The sequence below is a fragment of the Giraffa tippelskirchi genome, chromosome 9 (genome assembly GCF_054371585.1).
Source record: "Giraffa tippelskirchi isolate mGirTip1 chromosome 9, T2T-mGirTip1v1.2.pri, whole genome shotgun sequence".
Lineage (NCBI taxonomy): Eukaryota > Metazoa > Chordata > Mammalia > Artiodactyla > Giraffidae > Giraffa > Giraffa tippelskirchi.
In genome coordinates, this window is record NC_137283.1 from 11,604,948 (window position 1) to 11,627,157 (window position 22,210).

General features: G+C 52.4%; 2 protein-coding genes and 1 non-coding gene across 7 annotated transcripts in view; 1 reads left to right on the forward strand and 2 right to left on the reverse strand.

The window, feature by feature from the left end:
- SCN5A (sodium voltage-gated channel alpha subunit 5) overlaps positions 1-22,210 on the reverse strand; it is a 129,514-nt gene that overhangs the window by 90,554 nt on the left and 16,750 nt on the right. For 3 of the 5 annotated variants that reach the window (XM_081527402.1, XM_081527403.1, XM_081527399.1), the window contains exon 2: positions 17,766-17,845. The gene's annotated coding sequence lies outside the window, so the exon portion shown is untranslated. Of the gene's footprint in view, positions 1-12,416; positions 12,615-17,765; positions 17,846-22,210 lie in introns of those variants that run through there. The other 2 variants (XM_081527400.1, XM_081527401.1) reach the window with 1 other exon arrangement.
- LOC145522068 (U6 spliceosomal RNA) lies at positions 6,832-6,938 on the forward strand. The gene has a single exon (XR_014065887.1). It is a non-coding gene; the product is annotated as a U6 spliceosomal RNA (small nuclear RNA).
- SCN10A (sodium voltage-gated channel alpha subunit 10) overlaps positions 16,781-22,210 on the reverse strand; it is a 107,707-nt gene continuing 102,277 nt past the window's right edge. Inside the window, exons 28-29 of the mRNA XM_081527404.1 lie at positions 17,766-17,845; positions 16,781-17,084 (exon numbers count right to left, since the gene is read on the reverse strand). The gene's annotated coding sequence lies outside the window, so the exon portion shown is untranslated. The remainder of the gene's footprint in view (positions 17,085-17,765; positions 17,846-22,210) is intronic.

The following is a 22,210-nucleotide window of genomic DNA, read 5'->3' on the forward strand; positions in this document are numbered from 1 at the left end:
CGGTGAGCCCCCCTTTTCAAACCAGCTCCTCCTGACATCGTTTCCTCGGACACTGGCCACAATGCCCCAACTCCACCAAACATCAGGCTTCCATCTCCACAGCCACTGCCCTGGGATGGGCCTCCTGGCTCCAACTGGGACTAGTCTGATCCCACTGCCACCTACCTCCTCCCTCGTTCCTTCCACCCGCCAAGTGCAGCTCCCACCACTCCCTGGCTCAGACATTCCCAGCACTGCCGCTGGCCTGTGCGATGGCCTGAGCATGAGTCACTACATGCTCCTCTCACTGCCCCACCTCCTCCAGGAGACCCCCTCTTACTGCCCCCACCCACACTGACCTCCCTCCTCTGGGCCAGGAGGCTGAGCCCGCATCCCATCCTGGATCCCTTTCTGGCCTCAGCTGCCCTCTGACAGTTGGTAGAGTGCGTCTGGTCTCCCCAAACATGTTGGAAACCTCTTCTTAGGGTAAGGCTAGGTCCCTCCCTCCTCAGAGTCACTGGCCTGTAGGTATAGGAATTCACATCAGGGCGGAAATGCTGTAGGGGGAGAATATTGACTGTTCACACCAGAAACTGGACCTCCCTAGACAGTCTCATCTTTTTACATCTTCCTGAAAGAAGATTTCCTGAATGCACAGGGCACACAGCTGGTGCTCAGTCAATGATGGTTATGATGCCGTGACATGGGACACGACAGCCTGGCAGCCCGCAGTGTAGCCGAGTAGTGTCAGGGTAGAGGAGGGACACAGGGACATCCCGGGTGTTAGCACTGAAATTCCTGAATCCCCAAATGGCCCTTCAGTCCTGGGAAAATTAGGCCAGCTGGCCGTCCCTGGGGTGAGGAGGGACCTGACTCCAGCCTAACCCCTCCTTGCAGCCCCTTCCTGCCCACTGTCCTCCCAGATCCCGAAGGCAGTTCCTGAGTCACATCTGGCATTTTGGTCGCCTTGGAATCGGAGCCTCTGGAACACAACAGGCAAAGAATATTCTTTGCCATGTAAATTTATGCAAAGCCCTTTGTGGAAGTGGTTCCCTGGCTTCCTAGAAAATCTCTGCTGGCTTCCTTGGCTCTGGCACCTCCTTCCCGCCCTGCAGCCCAGGTGACCTCAGGCTGGAGCACCCATTGCCCTGGGCACTAGTTTCACCCCTGACCTACCCCTGTCCCTCAGTCCCAAGGGCTCAGGGAGCTCAGGAAGTAGGAGCTCACTCCCCATAGGCAGAGGCAAGGGTACCAGGAGTCACTTCATTTCTTCCTTGAGGAGAATCCGCTGGGACTAATCAATACCTCAACACATAGACTCATTTTATTAACTGAATGGCTCAGTGAACATTTAATCGGCACCCACTGTACACAGCCCTACAAATGACTTCTTAGAATACTCTTCTTCCTCAGGTGATGGATTCCAAATCAACAGGTGCAATGATAGGAAAGGGAGAAGAGTCACCAGCAAAGAGACTGTGGTAGCTTGTAAGGATATTTCCACTGGGTGTTGTTGAGACTGGCATGAGGAAATGCCCTGGGCCAGAGAACCCAGCCTTGCATTCAGGTCTGCTTGCCTCTCTGTCTCTGAAAGACTTCCAAGTTCAATGTGGGAGAGCGGCAAAGTCAGGGATGTGGCCTGGAAGCAAGGCTGCCTGTGTGAACCTGGGTCCTGGCCACTTGTATGTTCTTGGGCAAATTCTTGGGCAACCATCAATTGATGGTTCTCTACCTCACTTTTCCCATAAGTAAAATGGGGTTAATAACAGTACCTATTTCACAGGGCCGTTCTGAGGCATAAGTATATTAATATTTGCACATGCTCAGCACACAGAAAGCATTCAGTGAATGTCATTTGCTATAATCATTGTGGTTATTGTTGCCATTCTTTTTTCTCCCAAGAAGTTGAGCTCAGAAGACCCTTCTCTGAAAAACCTTCTTGTGGCCCACACCTGTCCTCCCTGCCTGGCTGGTCCTTCCCTTCCTTGTGTTCCTGGCTTACTGCATTCCCATACTTGGCTTCATCACAGGGTGGAATAATTTGCTTCCACATCTGCCTCTCCCTCTCCCAAAGCATAGTCTGGCCTCCAAGAGGAGCCTATAAGGGCCTGGTGAATGAAGGAATGGATGCGTGAATGAATAAGTGCCAGATTAACCTTCCTATTGCCCAGCCACTAACCACACTGTGACCTTGGACAATGTTATTACCACCCACCTCATCCTTTCTGGACCTGTTTCCCCAGCCATGAGTTGAGGTGGGTCATCCCAGCAGCGTCACCTGCTCATTACCTGCCTGGCGGTAATTTCACACTTACAACACTCCTAGGACGAGGGGAGGTTATTATCCCCATTTTACAGATAGGAGATCTGCTACCGCCATCTGTGGTGAAGCCAGGCCCGTGAGACTAACCATTGCACAACATTGCCTCCCGCCTCTGGCGGCACGGAGAGCAAGGAGAAAGGGTTAGGGCTATCTGTGGCCTGCCCCTCTGGACTGAGCATGTCTGTGATCCTGGCTCCAAAGCTAAGAGCCGGCCCATCAGCCTCCTCTGAGACTGGTCCTCCTCCGGCGCAGCCAAGCTGGCCAGGCTCACCCCCAGGTGCCCACGCGTGGCCAGGGAGACCTGGCTGATTTCTGCCCTTGCCCAGAGTCAGCATTTTCTCTGACAGCGATTTTCACTCCAGCTCAGGCACGGTGGAGCTGCTTGGTCCCACAGGGAAGCCACTCTGCCCCGTGGCTCGTGAGCACCTGGCATGTGCCTGGTGCCCGTCCAGATGTGCTGTTGTTACATCCACACTGGTGTGGAAAGCTGATTAGTATGATAAAGAATGTCAACCATTTCATTATTAACTTTAAAACATCAATTATGACTTAAATTGATCATATTTTGCATATATGTACTGGGGGAAATAAAACATATTAAAATTAATTTCACTTGTTTACTTTTGAAGATGTGGCTACTAGAACATTTTTAATTGCCTCTGGGACTTCGCATTTGCAGCTCGAATTATATCTCTATTGGGTGGCACTGTCTTAGAGTTCCAGCCACTGGACCCTAAACCCTCACAGAACTCCACCTGCTTTGGGGTTGGACCTCTGGCTGGCCTGGGAGTGAGGGTGGGGAGGGAGCAGAAAACAGGGGAGGAGGGATGGAGGGCCGGGGGATGGGTGCAAAGCGAGCCATCCTCAGCGGACTAGAAAGTGGCCACCCAGGTTTCTGGTCTTGGCTGTGGGTGGCTGTGCTGGCTCCAGCCACAGGTTGGGATGGGAGGGGGGAGGGGGGAAGGGGAGGGGTCAACAGCGTGTTTCGGGCCAGCCCTCCTGCCCAGGCAATTATCTGCTCTCCCGGGGTAACAGCTTGGACAAAGGCTCAGCGGGTGTGTCAGCTGGTGCTCGTGGCCTGTGCATTCAGGTCCCTACTCCCAGATCAAAGGCACATTGGCACGTCCCTGTGCGTGCAGGGGCCTCAGCTAACGGGCTCCCTGCAGGCTCCATTCCTTTGAGGCTGCACAGGCATTAACCCTGTCTAGTCTGGAGCCGGGTCCTTGGGAAGGGGGTTGCGTCACGAAGGGTCTTTCCTTTCCCAGCCGCCCTCCCAGCCCCCAGCAATCTGGGGAAGTACTGCAGAACCATCCTCATCTCTCTCCAAGGTGAACACACCCACCCCAGAAGCCGGGGATGCCCTCATTTACATGCATTTGCATCTCATTTATTCCAACACTCAGGCAGAAGCGGAGGCTAATTCAGCTGACAGCAAAACTTCACCAGCTTGCTCTGCCCAAGTGATTCCCCAGGCTGGGATGAAAAGGGGATCCTTGAGACCAGGCCCCCTTCTGGATTGGGAGCTGTGGGAAGAGCTCAGGTCCAAAGGGGGCACTTTGGAGCCCAGCCCTGGATTCAGCCCAAGCCTCCTGCCTTTCCAACCCCACTTCCCCACAGTAAGGGCGGGGCCTGGGGGCTAGGAAGTGGCAGTTGATCTCATCTGAGTGTTCTGTGGTGTTTTGGTGGCAGGTCAGGGGAAGCGCAAACCCTCCACTGGGCACACAGCACCCCCTCTCCCCAAGCTCCAGTCTCCTCCTCCCGCTCCCCTCCGATGCCGATGCCGATGCCGTGACTATGGATTGATAATGTGCTGAGCATCTCTGAGCTGTCAGTCAAGGCCCAGCACTGCCTCTGGCCCTGGGTCTCCTGAGTGGAGACCTCGATCATCTACTATTCAGAGACCAGAAGTTGGAGAGCTGGCTCAGTCACCCTGGGCACTTCGGCCCCAGACCCTGTAGCAGCTACACCCACACAATACATACAACCGGGCCAGAAAGGTGCCCAACTGTGGCTCAGGAAACACCCTCCCGGCATAGAGGTGTCCCCGAAACAGCAATCAGCATCCCAAGTCTCTCGCCGACCAGGTTCCTTCCAACTCACTTTCCTCAATACCTGGGTCAAAAAAAAGGCTCCACAGGGGAACTGTGTACAGATGCCACGGCAACCAAGGCATTTATGGGGGCACCTACTGTGTGCACTGAAGAAGACACAAATTCCCCCAGAGATACCTAGGAGTCCCCAAAGGGAGAAGCCAATCCACTAATCCACAAAGTTCACGCCACAAAAGTGTCCAGGACACAGCCAAACGTGCAGCCCTTGAGCCTTGACACTCTTTTAAATTGAGGCATAATATACATCAAAAAATGCACAGACTTTAGGTGTACAGTTGGTTGAGTTTCAACAAATGTGTATATACGCCTGTGTAACTACTAGGGCTTCTCAGGTGGCACTAGTGGTAAAGAATCTGTCTCCAATGCAGGAGATCTGGGTTTGATCCCTGGGTCAGGAAGATCCCCTGGAGAAGGAAATGGCCACCCACTCCAGGATTCTTGCCTGAGAATCCCATGGACAGAGGAGCCTGGCGGGCTACAGTTCATAGAGTCGTAAAGTCAGACACAACTGAAGAGCGTTAGCAGGCATGCACGTGTGACTACCACCCCAATTAAGATGGCTCCCCACTGTCCCTTTCCAGTCAGCTCCTCTGACTTTTGTCACCTCAGATTAGCTTTGCCTGTTCTAGAACCTCTTACACATGGAATCACAACCTATGGGCTCTTGTGTGTCGTGTTCTTGCTTAACACAATGCTTTTGAGACATTTACATTTTATTTGCTGGTGAGTGCCATTTAAATTACTTGTGGCAATTCACAGGAACACAAGTGACCCATCTGGGGACAAGCCCTTAATTCAATCATAAAGCACGAGGGCTGGAAGGGACCCGAAGTCCAGCCGTCTCTGGGGATGATTGGCCCCAGGGGATTCTTATGGAGTTTTTTTTTTTTTTTTTTTTTTCCTCCTTTCCTCCGACATTTCCTGAAATGGAAGCTCAGCAATTACACATCTAATAAGTACCCAGGCCTAGCAAGTGAGTGGGGGCTTTCCCCTGCATTTCCAGTTTCGTTATCAACTAGCTGTCGCTTTATGTAACTGGCAGTCTGCGCTGCCTGTGACCCAGCACAGTGGCAGGGTTGGCACTGGAATGGGCTTCTGAGCTCCTGGGCCTTCTCCTGCTCAAGTCTGGCCATGGTGGGCAGGCCTCTGTCCCTCACCCTCTCTGCACCGCTACACCAGTTGGGTGTCCCCTGAGTGGGCCCCTGGGCCCTAAAGGGAACGGGCCCAGGGCTGGGATTTTTCCCAGTAAGAGGCCCAGAAGCAGGCAGCAGTGCTGGGCAGCAGAGAGCAGGCACCTTGGCTCTTAGAGGCTCTCTGGACCACTTCACTGTTCTCGGCCCAGGTCGATGAGGCTTGGGCTTTGATGGCCACGCGGGAGGTATTGACTGGGATGGGCTGGTCCCTCCCATGGTCTGATCTCCCCCTGCCCCCATCTTAGATCCTCCCAGGCACCTCCCAGTCCAGATGGAGGGATGCTAATGTAGCCTGAGAACTGAGTTGGTACTTCAAGCCAGATTACCCTGCCCCCGACCCCCCCACCCTGCTGTCCCTCTGAAAACTGCCTCCTGAGCCAGGTTCTTCTTTCACACAGGCCTTCGAGGAATCAATACCAGCCAGAAAGGTGTTTACTACCCTCCTGATGCCAGCAAGAGCCTTTCTACTGTTCAAAATCCATTCCCAGAAAGCACGGGGACTGCCTGGGCAAGGCCTGGGTGGGGCCAGGGAGACACCACTCTGCGCTTAGTGCCACCTGCGTGCCCGTGTAACCTTGAGTCTAGGGGGTAACCAGCACCAGCCCCTGGCCTCCTGGGGCTCTAAGGAGGGAAGTGAATGCCCTTGGAGATGACGGGCAGCAGGATCTCCAAGTGGGTGAGGCATCTTCTCGAGCCCACACAGACTCTGTGAGAGCGGCTTTGTCCTTCCACTCAGCTAATATCTGTGGGGACGTGACTTTCCACTGTCTCCCTGGGAGATTTAATCAGGAGAAGAACTGAAGAGGAGAGAAAGAGAAATAACTCCAGCCTCAGATCATAAACATTCTTCCGAAAACAGGCTGAAAACTTGACCTGCTCTGTTTTGCCTCTCCAACTGCTGTGTGCTTTCCATGGCTGGGCTCCAATTCCACCTTCTCCAGGCAGCCTCCCCTGGCTGTTCTTGGCCAAACTGACCTACGGCTGGAGAGATTTAAGCTCCCAACTCCAACCTCGCATTTACTCCTGGGCAGACCTCTCTCTGGCTTGTGGGGTGAACCTGGGAGGCCCTGAGGGTCCTTTTCTGCTCACCCAGAGTAGTAAACAGAATGAGGAATGAACAAGAGATTGACAGGCTGTTCCACCAGACTCTGGTTTTGACAATCACAGTGAAATTTTCTGTTGGGCCTGGGGCACACCAGGTACTCCTCCAGAAAACCGAGTTGGAGTGCTCGCTTCAGCAGCACATATACTAAAATTGGAACGCTACAGAGAAGATTAGCATGGCCCCTGCCCAAGGAAGACACACAAATTCATGAAGCATTCCATATTTTTTTTTAAAGAAAACAGAGTTGGAGATGGATAGACTATGGACATCCAAGCTCCCCACACCATGGCTGGGGTGCCTCTTCAGAGATGGGTGAAGCGGGCCTGCCAGGAGAGGTGATACCACTTTCAGAGTCCGTGAATCAGATGGCTCCAACACTCTGCCAGCTGTGGTGGCTGCCCCCCCAAAAGCCTAGTCCTGGATTTCCTCCACCATTTAAGGGCCCCAGGTCCCAGGAATTGACTTGGGGTCTCTATAAATAGCACCCATCCCATATTGATCATCTTAAAAACAAACAGTATGTTCCAGGCCCACAGAGAGGAGAAAAGTCTAAATATAGTGTCATTCCCAGGAACTGCTGCCAGTCCGAGGTGAGTGGTATAAGCCGTGCATAAGCAAAGAGGTGGTCTGAGGGGGCTGAGAACTGGGGAGGGTGGGGGACAGACACAAGGGACCTCTGCACCCCTACACTGGTCCCTCTGCTCCAGCACAGCAACCAACCCTGCTCCGGAGCTTGGTCCTGCCCCCGAGCCTTTGCACTGGCAGTCTTTTCTTCACAAGACACTCTTGCCCCAGATCTCCTCAGGATTGCTTCTTTCGTGTTATTTAGGTCTCAGTTTAGTCTCCTCCTTCAAGATGCCTTCCCTAACCAGCCAGTCTAGAGTCACTCCCATCTCTCCATCACCTCATCCTGTTTTATTTCCTTTACAGCACTGGTTGGGCTTCCCTGGTGGCTCAGACGGTAAAGAATCTGCCTGCAATGCAGGAGACCTGGGTTTGATCCCTGGATTGGGAAGATCCCCTGGAGAAGGGAATGACTCCCCACTCCAGTATTCTTGCCTGGAAAATTCCACGGACAGAGAAGCCTGGCGGGCTCCATAGGGTCGCAAAAAATCAGACACAACTGAACGACTAACCCATAGGGTTGCAAAGAATTGGACACGACTGAGGGACTAACACGCACATAGCACTGGTCACAATCTAAAATTATCTTTGGAATCTATTTGCTTCATGGTACCCAGCCTGTCTTTTCCAACAGTATGTAAATTTTATGAGAGCAGTTATTATATCTGAATTGTACAGCTTCTAGAATGTTCCCTGGCAGAGATTACATGTTGGACACCCAAACCAGGTGCTCTCCGACCACCTAAGGCTGAATTCAGCCTCAGACCACCACCACAGGCACGTCTGGGCTCGCAGAGGGCAGTGGGCATCGAATCCCGGGCTCATTTTGAAGCTCCACCCTCCCTGTGACTGTGCCCTGCATCGTCCAACCTCTCTCTACAGGCTGCCCTGGCTTCATCTTCTTGACTCCGTCTCCTTTGGGGAGTTAGCCATAGGACTTTTAGCCCAGTCCCTCTACTTCTGGAAACTTGCTCTCGACAACTTCATCTTATCCCCTAGACATTGGCTTTCTGGAACGCTTTTCTCTCCTCAGAGCAAATCTTCCTCTCCTTCCTGCCCCTTTCCCCCAGCAGGAATCACAGTTCCCGCCATCAAAATCACCCTCTCAGAGCTGCATGGGAAGAGTCACTTCACCCTAGGCCTTCCTGATCAGCCCACTGGACAAACCAGAGCAGCTGAGAACACCTGAGGGCACAGTTTCAACTCACAGATCTCCCGTCCTCCCTGTGAGGGAGAGGCAGCTTCCCCGTAAGCTCGCGCATGTGAACATTCTGCACAGACACACACGCCTACCTGCCCACCCCTACAGCCCTCCTACAGCCCTCCCTCGAGCCCACCTCCCCCTGGCCAGCTCCCCTCTATCTCCTCCCTCTTAAACCATCAAACTCTTTGAAAGAGCTGTCTACACATGCTCTCTCCACGTCCTCACCTTCCGCTTGCTCCTCAACCGACTCCAGACTGAATTCCATTCTCACCAATTCATTCATTCATTCATTCATTCATTTGTCAACAACATACCCAGCACCACATTCGGCGAGTGCCAAGAGGGAACTTTCTGTGGTCAAGGTCACCAGCACCCTCACAGTCGCTCAAGCCAATGGACACTCGTTTTTTAAATTATGCGTTCTTTTTCATCTATCCACAAGCTTCTCAGAATGTATCTTAGCTCTCTCTGGCAGAATCAGGAGACTCCCAGGACATGTGCCCTCCATGCTTTCTGTGACACCTCCCACTGCTGGCTCTCCTCCCACCTCTCTGACTGCTCCGTCCCAGCCTCCTCTGCAGACTTCTCCAGCCTCAACTGTTGCAGTGTCTCAGGGCTCTCTGGACTCAACTCTCTTTTCTCCCATCCTCTTTTCCATATTAGGATTGCCCTGGTGCTTCCAAAACTACTGATGCCTGGGCCTCACCTCTAAGTCGAATGAACTAAAATTTCGGGGGGTGGAGCCTGGGCATAGATTGATTTTGTTTAAAAAGGTTTCAAAGTGATGCTAATATCATCAGGGTTGAGAACCACTGGTCTGCATTCTCACTGAACAAAATCTAATTAATACTGCCACAGCTCCAACGACCAGCCTCTGCGGATGATTCCAAGTTTCTGCCTCCAGCCCAAATCTCCTTCCTAGACCCTCGACCTTTCCCTCCAACTGACTGTGGGGTGTTGGCATCTCCCTGGAAGTACTACAGGTTCAGATCAGGACCCTGACACATTCATCACCTTCTCCTTGGTTCTACATCAAGCTGATCAACCCAAATTCCACTCGCCCATCCTCCTCTCACAGTGTGATATGGCAGCAGTGAACCTCATTACTGAGCAACTGAAGCTAGGGGTGCGAGAGTGGCATACCCCTTAACAGGGAAGGAAATTGGAACACCACAAGTTCTATCACCTGTGGTCATCTCCCTGTCCCTCTCCTTCAGCTGAAAAACTTTTGATGGCACTCATGGTCTGCACTGGACAGGTAGTACAATGCAAAGCTGTTAGACTGACACCTGGGCTCACACTCAAGTCCTGCTACTTGGTAGACGTGTGATGGTGAGCATGTTACTTAACCTTTCTGGGCCTTCAGTTTCACCATCTGCAAATTGGTCCTTATTATGGTCTCTGCCTCCAGGGTTGATTCAACGATTCAGCAAGATGAGTCTTATAAAGTGCTTAGTGCTGTGCCTGGCTGGCAGAAAGCACTCAGTGAATGTTAGCTATTTTTAGTACCATTACTGAGGATAAATTCCCAATTCCTGAGTGGAGCTCACAAGGGCCCCCGTGACTGTGACCTTGGCTTTAGCTTCCACTCTTCTTTTCCTCATACCATGGGATCCATCGGGTCACTGAACAATTGTACTGTTTCACATCTCTATGCTTTTGTACATGTTAGACCTGATGGCCAGACTGCACCTTCCCCACCTAGAAAACTCCTATTCATCCTTCAAAATCCAGCTGGAAAGTTATTTTTGTTAGATAGATACCCTTGACTTTCCTGGCCAAAGATAATCACTCCTCTTTGACTGGAGTGGGGATACACTTCTACGGCTGCATACTTTTCCAATAAGCTTCCCAAAGGTCAGCAGGAATCAGCTTCCTATGAACAGAACCGAGATTGCCATTTACCACTGTCCCAGGCTGGCCCAAGAATTCCCTTCTCCTTGGATTCCCCGAACACCAGTCTCCTGTGCTCCCCAACTCCCAGCCGTCTCTGGTGCTTCCCACCACTACTCTGAGTTCCATCTTCATGTTGAGTGAGTCAATCCTGGAAATCTTCCAGAGGACCTTCAAGCACCACAGAGTCAAGACCAAGTCCCCCAAAGGCACAGCAGCTGGCTGCACCACACTCGGCTGAATGCTGGCTCTTGGCACCCCAGGGCCAGTTCCCTTTCTGCTCAGATTCTCTGGGAGCAGTCCTAGGTCAATTCGGCTCTCAGAAAGTAGACCTCAAGGCATCGTCACCTTGAGTGGAGCCCCCGATCCACTGACCTCCCCGGTGACCTTGGATTAGTCCTTGACCCACTCTCGGCCTCAGTTTCTCCCCACCCTGGCACGATGTGGTGATGATGATAGGGTTGGATTAAGAGTTCACTGAGGCTCATTTCAGCACAGGACTGGACGTTCTAGTACAAAATCTACGTTCCCTACTCTGGCAGTTCTCTGACCCAACCCGACCCTCACTCCTGTGACTGCAGCAATGCTTGAGCTATCAGCCTGTGCCACTCTCACCCCACCTTCCAGCTCCATTACCTCCCACTCTCATGCACCTGCCCAGTTCTAACGGGGAAAGGCTGATGGCAACAGTAGGGGCCTGGGCTTCTGATGGCAGGTGCCTCTGCCGCTCAGGGTCCCTCTGGATCCTGGAGGGCTGTGGGAATCAGGGAGAGGGGAGATATGCTGTGGCATGGTGGGCTCATATGCAGTGCCTGTCTCCACCGGAAGGTCTAAGCTGTCTGTGGAGGTGCCTGGGGTCTCGGCAGGATGGGAGGAGACAGCTGGGGGAATGGAATATCAGCCTAGAACCCCAAGAGGAGACTGATCCCATCACCCCCACTGGTCTTAAGCACTAAGGAGAGAAGATGACTCCTGCCACAACCCCGGCCATGGCTTCCGGATTCGGCTGTGCGCTGACCTCCAACAGGTGTTTGCAAGGCGGGCCTAAGGCCAGCGCCTGGTCCCCAGCATTCCCCTCGCCAGGAGCACTCTCCACATAGCCAGCCCCCACAAGGTTAGGAACCTCTGCTTCCTCCCAGGGCGCCACCAAAGGCGATCGAATAACAAGTAGGAAACGGCCTTCCGTCAGGGCGCTTAGATCTGCCCCGTCAGAGCGAAGAGGGCAAAGAACTCGCCCGATCCCAGCGCACAGTCTCCCCTGGAGAGAGCCCACGGAGATCTCTCCGCAGTCAGGGCTCACCGAGACCAGATGTGTCCCCGTTACGGCGTCAAGAGGGCACAGAGATCTCTTCACGGCCGGAGCGCGCAGAGATAGGACACACGACATACATCTTTTCCTTTCGGGGTGAACAGAGATCTATCCCCGGTCAGGACCCGCAGAGATCTCACCCCAGAGAGGACAGCCCCGGCGGACTGCTCCGCAGGGCCCAGAGAAAGGGGGGTGCATGACCCCTTCATTTCCAGCCCTGCTCGGTCGGTTCCCCCGCTCTCTGGAGTCACACTCACTGCGCTCCTAGTCGCTGTTCTGACCTTGGGGTCTCTGGCCTCCGGAATCCGGGTCCCAATCCCAGACCCTCCCCGAGTCTGCGCCAGGATCGGCCGGGAGGCCGGGGCCGCAGCTCCCCCTCCCCCGGCCCTCGACAGCGAACTGGGAAGCCCGGAAGGAAAGCGAAGGGGAGGGGGAGCGCGCCGGCTAGAGACGCCCCCCTCCCGGGGATACCCCCAGCCAGGCTGCTCTGCGCCCCTTCCTCCCCCTCCCCTACCTCGGGGGCAGAGATGGGGGAGGGAGCCTGCCGGTGGACCCGGGGTTGGGCAGGGGGCGCGCAGGGGTTGGAGGCTCCAACCCTCGGGGAGGAAAGTTGGGCGGCGGCAGGCAGAGGAGATTCCGGCCGGGCCGGGGCTGCTGGAGGAGGCGCTCGCTCACCTGCTGGTCCCCCGGCCCGGGTCCCGGGATGGGCGGCAGCGGTTCGGCACGGACTCGCTCGGCGCGGGGCTCCGGGCACCGGGCGCAGGCTCAGCGGCCCCGGGGGCGCGATCCCCGCATCCCACGGGCGCCGCCGCCGTCTCGGCTCCGCCGCTCGGCTCGGGCTCCGGGGCTCGGCGGGCGGCGCGGGCTCGGGCTGGGGGCGGGGTCGGGGGCGGGCCCCGCCTGGGCTCGGCCTGGGGCTTGGGGCCCCAGGCTGGCTCCGCCCCAGAGCGACGCGCCCCGGACTCCGCACGTGGCGCTCCGCCCGCTCTGAGGGTGAAGTCCTGGGCACCCGCCGGGGCGCACACCCCCGCGCTGACCTGGGGGCGCCCCGCCACAGAAAGCGGCCCACGCGGACACGACAGACGCGCGCAGACCCGGCACACGCGGGGGTACACACATAGCTACCCGGAGACGCTTTGCCACAGCCACCTACGCCTACGCGGACAGGCAAACACCCTGGCACACGCGAGGTACCCACTCACACATGCTCACTGACTTGGGGACCCTACCACAACCCTCACCTCTGTGGACACGGACAAACACTGACATTGGCAGACACCCGCTGTCATAGACACACACAGACACCCACACGGACACAGGCAGACACATCACTGACACACACAGACACTGAGGCAGACATACTGTGACAAACTCAGGGACACCTACATGACTCAGAGACACACATCCACTGACACACTGACACAGAGACACACACATAGAAAACCACAGTCTCCTAGAGACACACACACACACAGCACAAAAGCCTGCACAATGGTGGACACTTACACAGACACATTGGTACTGACAAAAACACACCCAGACCAGACACAACCAACACAGCAGACACAACCAACACGGGGACACCCACACGGAAACCCACACACTCACTTCACCCTGTTGATCTGCAGGAAACTTGCGCCTTGACACACCTGCAGGCACTCACCTGCTGACACTGGGACAGACTGTCTCTCACACGGATGCAGAGACCCACACACTGACTAGTACAGTCATTCACACACACAGGCTGACCCACAGGGAGACATACCCAGGAACACACATCCTTGTTTAAAAGAAACAGGCCACCAGTTTTTGCCCACAGGCCAGAAACATCTTTGGAAGGGATGGGCTATTGCCCAGAGTCAACACAGGAGCACACACATAAACACAGGCAGAGATACACAGCCTTTGTCTTCTTCCCCAGCAGACTTCTAATCTCTCCTGACATTTTTTTCAACGCTCCTGAATGGAAATAGCGCTTTCAGAGGGCACCCAGGTGCTGTGTTTGGGAGTTTAGAAGCTGTGACTTGCCTCTCCATTTTTGGGATCTTGGAGACATCACCAGGGGGCCATCTTCCATTTGGGACCTGGGTGTGGGGTTCCAGGGATCACTGGGTGCCTTACCTATATACTGAGGAGCTATCTGTCCCTACAGAAAGTCAGTCTGTAGGAAAGTTCAGGACACAGGACCCTTTCTGGTCCTGAGTCTGATAGGGTGACTGGCGCCAGACAGATAAACCACATTCCCGCCTCCTGCTTCTGGTCCCCTGATGGGTCTCAGGTAGGCCAGCATCTCCCACTAGCGGCCAGAGAGGGAAGTGCAGGCAATGTCAATTTTTAGCACCACCTGACCCCATGCCTCCTAGGTGGAAGGAGAGGGCAGCAGAACCTAGGTCCTCCCTGAGGTTTTCCACCAAGCTTCTGGAGCCCCAGAATGAAGATTCAAACTTGAAAACGAACGTTGGGCCAAGCAAGAGACTCAGAACGGAGGCTGCTAGGGGGTGGGCTCAGAGAGATTCCGTGCTTCATCTACATCTAGCAAAGGTGGGCTTCTCACACTCCTCCTTATGGTGGGCACCTGGATTTTGCTCGCAGGAGAGGTATGCACCCCAGATTTAAACAAGGGCATAGAAGCTCATTAGAAGGAGGAAACAAAGCTCTGATTCGGTTCGGATTCAGAGATTCAGCCAACATATCTGGTGGTATGAGAGTGGCGGCAGAGGGCAGGAAAGGTTAATGGACCAGAGACAGGGCACCTCCCACAAGGAGCCCCTGTCAAGATCTGGGAGACTCCCTTCTCTTTGCCAGACCCCGTTTAATGAGAGCAGGAACATGCAGTCGGCAGAGAACAATCCAAGGTTTTAAAAACTGTTGCCTTGATTCAGCTCTTCCCCCTAACTGAGGTTCGCAGTTAGGTTATGTGCTTTGTCGTTGTGCATCCACAGAGGATTCCTCCCCCTCTTGTGTTACTTCCTTTTATTTCTCCTCCCTGCTACCACCACCTTGCTGTCAGCTCCCTCCCCACACAGGAGCCCTTCCTTATAGGTAGGTCTTTAAATATGCAGTATTGTTGTTTGTGCCTATGGATTTTCATATGTGTTTCTACTGCCCCAGCATTTTCTTTTTGTTTTACTTCTGTTGAAACTACATATGGAAAAGTGCACAAACCCGAAGTGTTCAGGGCAAGAGTTGTTTAACCCTGTTGGTTGAACCCATCCCTATAGCCAGCTCACAGGTCAAGAAACTAAACGGCAACAGCACCCCAGACATCCCGTTCCTGCCCTCTTCCTGTCACCAGAACGTCTCCCCTGGGATTAACTACTATATACTCACAGCCAATTTCCTAGGTTAGTTTTGCCCAGTTCTGATATTTATTTAAATAGCATCAGATAGTACAAATGCTTGTGTCTGGTTCTTCTGATTAGGTTTGTGAGCTTCATCCCTGTGGCTGCTTGTAGTCATATATATAGTTCATTTGTTCTCATTGCATAGACTTCCACTGTGTGAATATCCCACACCTTATTTATCTCCTCTTTGGCTGACGGGCATTTGGTGGTTCTAGCTGGGGGTTACTACGACTAGCACTGCTATTAACGATCCAGGGTATGAATTTCAGTGGCCATCTGTGTGCATTTCTGCCAGGGGCATACCTGGGTGTGGCATTGCTGGGCCATGGGAGGGAGTGTGCTCACTTTTAGGAGACATGGCCAAATAGTTTTCCAAAGTGGTTCTACCAACATACTCCACCAGTGGTGAATGTATAGAGAATTCTGGTTCATCTGCATCCTCTAGCACTTGGTATTTTTATCTTTTTCATTTTAGCCACTTGAGTGGGTGGGAAGAGGTTTCACATTGTGGTTTTAATTGGCATTCCCCTGATGACTAATGAAATGGAGCATTTTTCATGGTTTATTGGCCATTTGTGTGTATGTGCTTTCCATTTATATAAAATGGGCATTGTTCTAACTTTCATTCTTTTTCTTATGTTTCTCCCTTAATGCTGTGCTTCTGAGCTCTACCCATGTTTTGGTGTGGGCAGCTAGTTCTTGGCTTCTGATAGCTGCAGAGTGTTCTGTGTTATGCACCCACCGAGTTTTATTTATCCAGTCCCCTCGAGAGGGATGGTAGGTAGGGTTGAAGATGGAAGAGTAGTAACTGGCTTGTGTTTCTGTTGGCTTCACTCTGCTGATGCCTGAGGCGGGGTGGGGGGAGGTGAAGAAGCAAGCTGATGCAGGGTTCAGAATCCACTGGTACTCAGCACTAGGCTTAGAAGGTGGAGGTGCAGGTTGGGGCTAAAAACAGGAGGTGTGGGGAAACCGTACACAAAAACCCATAGCCCTACTATGCCTACAGATGCCCCCTCCCTGCCTCCCCAAGCTAAAGGCTGGTCCTTCCCCATCCACTTGACTACCTCTGGCTCTAGGGGTGGGGGTGGGCATCTGGCAGGAGTGGGAAGCCTTCCTGTGAGTAAAGGGATCTACTGAGATCCCTGGTTCTCTCTGCTGGGTGCCATAACTCTGGCAAAAGACCGAGGAATTCCACATTGAGAAAATGACCAGCCCAAGAGAAAAGACCTCTGATCCTGGGCACCTATCCAGTCTCGTCCACTGGAAGCCCTGCCATCTGGGAGCTGTGCTTCCTCCACATTCATTGCCATCTTCTTTCTCCTTTGCCTGTCTCCCCTGTGGAGGGCTGGACAAGCTGAGTATTTGCCTGTCCAATTTTCCCTGTAGCTGGGGCTGGCCACGTGATTCTACAACGGCCTGGAGTCATAAGCAAAGCTTTGCTGGGGAAGGGTGGATTCTGGGAAAGCATTTCCTCTCCTGATAAAAGAGGACGGGAGCAGTGGGTGAGCTGTCTTCCTTCTTCCCCTTCCTCCTGCCTTGAATGAGGGCACGATTGGAGCTGTGAAGCCATCATGTGGCCATGCAGGGAAGGCTGGGAGGTTTGGGGCAGTTGGCCCCAGTGACCATGATCCCCAGAGCCCACACCGTCATACTTTCTTTCACCCCTTGTGTAAACAGACGAAACCAGATTCTCTGTTACTTGCAACCAGGTTGTGTTGGATGGGGAAGCGTCTGGAAACCCAGGTGCTCTTAATACAAACTGTACACCAGCTCTCTCGATTTTGGCCTCACCTCTCCTCCCCACTTCCAGACGTACCCAGTGTCTGAGTTCCAGAAATGTCCCAGGGTTTTGAGGTGGAGGAGTTCTTCGCACTCCTTGGCATGCCTCCCTCGGCACCTCTTTGAATTCAACCTTCTCTGCTCTGAAGTCAGTTACCATTCAAACTTCCAAAAATTTGTCATCCTATCTGCTGTTGCTTCCTCTTCCAGACGTTTTGTCCTTGTAGGGAGGGTTTATGTCTTTTAAAATGGTTTCAGTATAATTTTAGTGAAATTTTAAGAGGTGTCTTCAGTCCACTATATTTTGAAGGAAATCCTCCATATTAGTTTCTCCTCCAGATAAATTTAAGTAGCAATCACATGATACCCTTGTGGGTTGTCAACGTTCTCCTTGGAAGGGGCTTTGCTCATGGTCAAGGGCAAGGACATGTGTGCTAAGTCGCTCAGTCATGTCTGACACTTTGCAACCCCATGGACTGCAGCCCACCAGGCTCCTCTGTCCATGGGGATTCTCCAGGCAAGAATACTGGAGTGGGTTGCTGTTCCCTTCTCCAGGGGTTCTTCCCGACCCAGGGATCAAACCCGGGTCTACCACATTGAAGGCAGATTCTTTACTGGCTTAGCCACCAGGGAAGCCCAAGAATGCTGGAGTGGGTAGCCTATCCCTTCTCCAGGGGATCTTCCTGATCCAGAAATCAAACTGAGGTCTCCTGCATTGCAGGCAGATTCTTTACCAGCTGAGCTACCAGGGGATGGTGACCTGCCCTTTATACCTAGATGGGTTTATCTGCCCTTTATACCTAGATGAAGGACAGGCTAACACTTATTGAGGGACGTTTGCCAGCTGGGACCTGCTGTGTCCTACATGTACCTTCAGCCCTAGTCACACCCAACCCCTTACCTCTGTCAGCTCCCAGCCCAAATGATGCCAGTCTTCAAATGAAGAGCCACCCCTTCCTCCAGACATTCGACTGCCATCTGCTGGAGAGTTGAGAGAAAATAGACGTAAATCTCTGACGGCTAAGAATGTGCATTTTGCCCCCAAATTGTGTGAAGCACAACTATACGTGGCCGACTGCTCATGCCTCCACCTAGACCATCTCTTCCTCATAAACTGTTGTCCCTCACACATCAGCTGTGACCAGTGTAGTGGACTAGAGATCCAGGCTTGGAGGGTGGGAAGCTCAGATCAGATCAATTACTATTGTCCACGAGAACTTGGATGACACATATAACCTTTCCAGACTTTACTCATATACAGAGTGGAATAACTATATACCTACCTGATTGAGTCGTTGAGAGGATCAAATGAAATAACACGTGAGAACTACAATAAATATTTTACAGGCTGAAATTGGCATTCATACTGACTGAAGCCTGTTCACCCTTTGCCTTTGGTTGGGTTCCCTGGAAACACTCTGAGATGGAGGTTTTCATGTATGAGGTTTCTAGGGAGTGGACTGGGGATCAACGTCTGTAAGGATGTGAGGGAGCAGGGTTGGGCAGAGGAGACGTTGATCTCCAATGCAGCTGCAACAGAGGCTTCAGCCAAAGGCCACAGGAGACTCTGGAGCAGGGTGATCCCATGGAGTTGTCCCCAGTTGAGACTGAGGAGAGTGAGCAACCTTTTCTACCTGAACTTCAGCCACTGGTGGTACAATGGTGAGGCAGCTCCTGCAAGGCAGGGGCAGTGCTCAGAGTGGGTACAGCTTTGAGCTGTCAGCAACCATACTCCTGGCAGCTGGAGGGATAATAGTACCTCGATCCTAAGAGGGGCTTTGGGCAGTTTGTCATAGGATCCCCCTACCCTGGGTCGTATATGTGGGGGAGTGTGTTGGTCTCAGCAGATGTGATATGGCAGGTGTTGGGAAAGAGCCAAAGATGGATTCTGTGCACAGAAGAACAGTTCTGGGTCTGGGTTTTGTAGAATAAGAAGCACTAGCCTGCTGTGGCCAGGGTCAGATCTCCTGGGCTTCGTTTCTTCCATTCAGCTGCCCTTTCTCCCAGCTTCACCTGTGTGAAGCATATTCCATAGATGCATCCCAGGTCCACACAGGGCAACCTGCTTCCTGTTCTGTCCCACTCCACAAAGGACACGTGGTCACCCCGAGTCCTGCCACCTTCATAACTGTGACGTGGTTGCCCTATGTCATAGCTTGTATCAGCACAATAGTGGATTAGAGGAAGAGGTTCAGTATGAGAGACTCAGAGGCTGTGAACCTGAGTCTGGGCACCTGAGTGCAGCCCACAGATGTGTTTGTGGGAGAGGATGTTGAGGGGCAGCTCCAGTGTGCCTGACAGTTTATAGTGCTACAAATGTCTTTAGGAAGGACACACACTGTCCTGTCCTCTTTGGTTCCCACCATTTCTTTCTCTATCATGTTTTATGTTGTATTATGTATTATGTGAGTGTTTGGGTTTTCCTCTCCTGGATGTGAGCCCAGCACCCCACGAGGACTCTGGAGCACCCCATGTGGTCACATGAACGAGGATCAGAAGTAGGTGGGTGCTGATGGGAGGGATAGAAATTCTGAGCTCTGGGTAGGGAAGCAGTTAGGGGCAGGAATGGAATTGAGGCTGATGGAGGGTGATGCTGGTTACAGGGGAGCTGGGGAGCTATGCTCAGAGCTAGAGACCCCCGCCGGATGGGCACTGTGTTTAGTCACAGAGTTCCTATCACAGTTTGATTCTTCTGCCTTTGTGAAGCATTTTCATTGATGATACACATAACTTGAGTGAATCTCAAACGTGTCACCTTGGGTGAAGGGAGTCAGCCTCAAGAGGTTACATATCCTGGAGGATTCCATCTATACGACATTCTGGAGAAGGCTAAATTAAAGGAACAGGAAACACACAGGCGGTTGCCAGGGGCTGGAGTGGAGGGAGGTGTGGGGTTGGAGGGGCAGCATGAGGGAGGGAACGTTTTAAGATCTGGGTCATGACCGTGGTGGTGGTTACACGACTCTGCACTTGACAAAAACTCACAGAACTGTACACTAAAAAGGATGAATTTGCCTGAATGTAAATTAGAATATAAATACAAAATTTAAAAAGAAAAAAGGAGGCATCTTTACCTTTTTGAACAGAAGTGGTATTTCCTTCAGGAATGTGTGAGCGTGTGGGTGTGTGTGGAAGAGAAAGAAGGGGTGTGTGTGGTTCTTGAAGAGACAATGGTCAGAGCCGCTGTTCCAAGCCCCAGAGAGCTGGAACAGGGTCTGTGGCCTGCAGGCATTCAGTCTCCACTGCTCTGTACATGAGCTTGAACTGAAGGCTCTGGTTGCCCAGAAACAGGGGTTGTGGACTTTAAAACGAAAGCCTGGATTTTTTGGGGTATTTTTGGTTTGTTTGTTGGTTCTGTTCTTCTTTTTTTTCCCCCAGACACTTCCTCCCTAGTGTTGCCGTGGTAGAGAGCAAGGGAGGGAGCCACTGAGGGAGTCCTGGTTCCACACCTAGGGAACCTCTGAGCTTTCTCAGCTCCTGCCCCTCTCCAGCATCCACAGCGTTCTAAGAGTAAAAGCGTCACAGATACAGAAAGAGGATATGGGGTCAGCAGCCCCAACGACTCAAGCCCGGGTGCTGAGCAGACCAACTCCCAGAATCCTCCAGGCCTCAGTTTCCCCATCTCTAAGACAAAAGCCTGTGGGGATTATAAAATTTTCTGACATTTCGCGAGTGCTGTAGCAATGAAGGAAGCAAGCCCACAAGCCCACAGGCACCCAAGGAAGGACTCTGTCCACACGCTGACATGTGTCCTGGGGCGCCATGGCTGGCAAATCACCCAACCCCCTCTCCCCCACCTCCACACTCCTGAGAGAAGAGGGTGAGCCAGGGTACCCAGGCCTGACAAGAGACTTCAGAAGACTTTGTAGGGAAATTGGTTTTTTCACTTCAAGTCAATGCTTTGGGCCAGAAAATGCTCAGAACTGACAGCAGCTGACAAAAGCCGCCTCTTGTCTGCGAGTGTATCGGCTTTTGAAGAGATAAGAGGCAGGGGCTGGAGTGAAGATTTTCTCAAGAGAAGGCTGACAGGAGAACAGAAGAACTGCCTCCCACTCTAGCCCGCTCATAGCATCGGGGCTGCCGGGGCAGGGACATCAACCATGCCAGCCCCCTCACTGCTCTCAAGGGAGGGGATGGTCCCGGGACAAGGAGTGGCCTGTCTCGGGCCTGGAAATGGCAGTGGCTGTTGTTGCTGGGGTCCCTAGGGGTGAATCTGGGGCCCTGGCATCTTGAATGTGCACCGTGGGAGTATGGAGCTGCTCTGGACTAGTAATTTCTGAGAGGTGCAGAGAACAAGATCCCTGAGGCCCCCATACTGGAAAGGAGTGTCGAGCACCAGATCAGCCTTGCTTCCCAGGGAGCTTGGCTTCAGCTTTTAGCTATCTGCATCTCCAAGCTGAAAGAAGTCCTTATCACTTATTTAGATAGAGAGTAATTTAATATAAAGATTGTTAATGAGGTATTAAGTTGTCAATTAGGTAACTGAAAAGGTAGAAAGAGAACCCTTTCCATGGTGGATGGTGTGCTGTTCCCTGAGGGTGCAGCCAAAGCTGGTCTCCTGTGCTGAATAGTTATAATGGAGGACCAGAATCTAGAAGGGATTGTGTTCCTGTTAGAACTTAGTCATGTGGCAACTCCTAGCCATGAGGGGGGCTGTGAGAAAAGAAACGTGGGCAACTTCCACTCATGCCTTCAGAAAGAAAGAATGTGACCTCCCCTTTCCCACTTCCTACTGGCTAGAATATGGGTACAGCAGTGGGAGTCAGGGAAGCCCTCTTGAACCATGAGATAAAAGCTTCATGGTGAAGATGTCAGAGTAGCTCAATAGAAGGATGGTTCTGGAGCTGCTTTTCAGTCCTAGACTTCTCATCTGGATTTTCATGTGACAGAGTAATGAACGTCTGACTGTCTAAGCCTCTGCTATAGGAGCCAATGCTATATTCAGTCCATATTAACTGATACAGAATAAAGCATTTGGCAAAACCCAATACCTTATTCATGATACAACCTCTCACTCGGTTAGGAGCAGAGGGAAATTTCCTCAACTTGAGAAAGAGCATCTACAGAAAACCTACAACTGACATCATATTTAATGGTGAAAAACAGGATGCTTTCCTTCTAAGACTGGGAAGCAAGGCAAGGATGACTATTCTCATCAGTCTTATTCACCATTGTACTGGAAGTTCTAGCCAGGCAAGAAGAAAAAGAAGTAAAAGCATACATATTAAAAAGGAAGAAAGCTCCCTATTTGCAGATAACATTATCTATTAGAAAATCCCAAGAAATCTACAAAAGCAAACTCCTATAACTAACCAATGAGTTGAGCCAGATCTCAAGATACAAGAT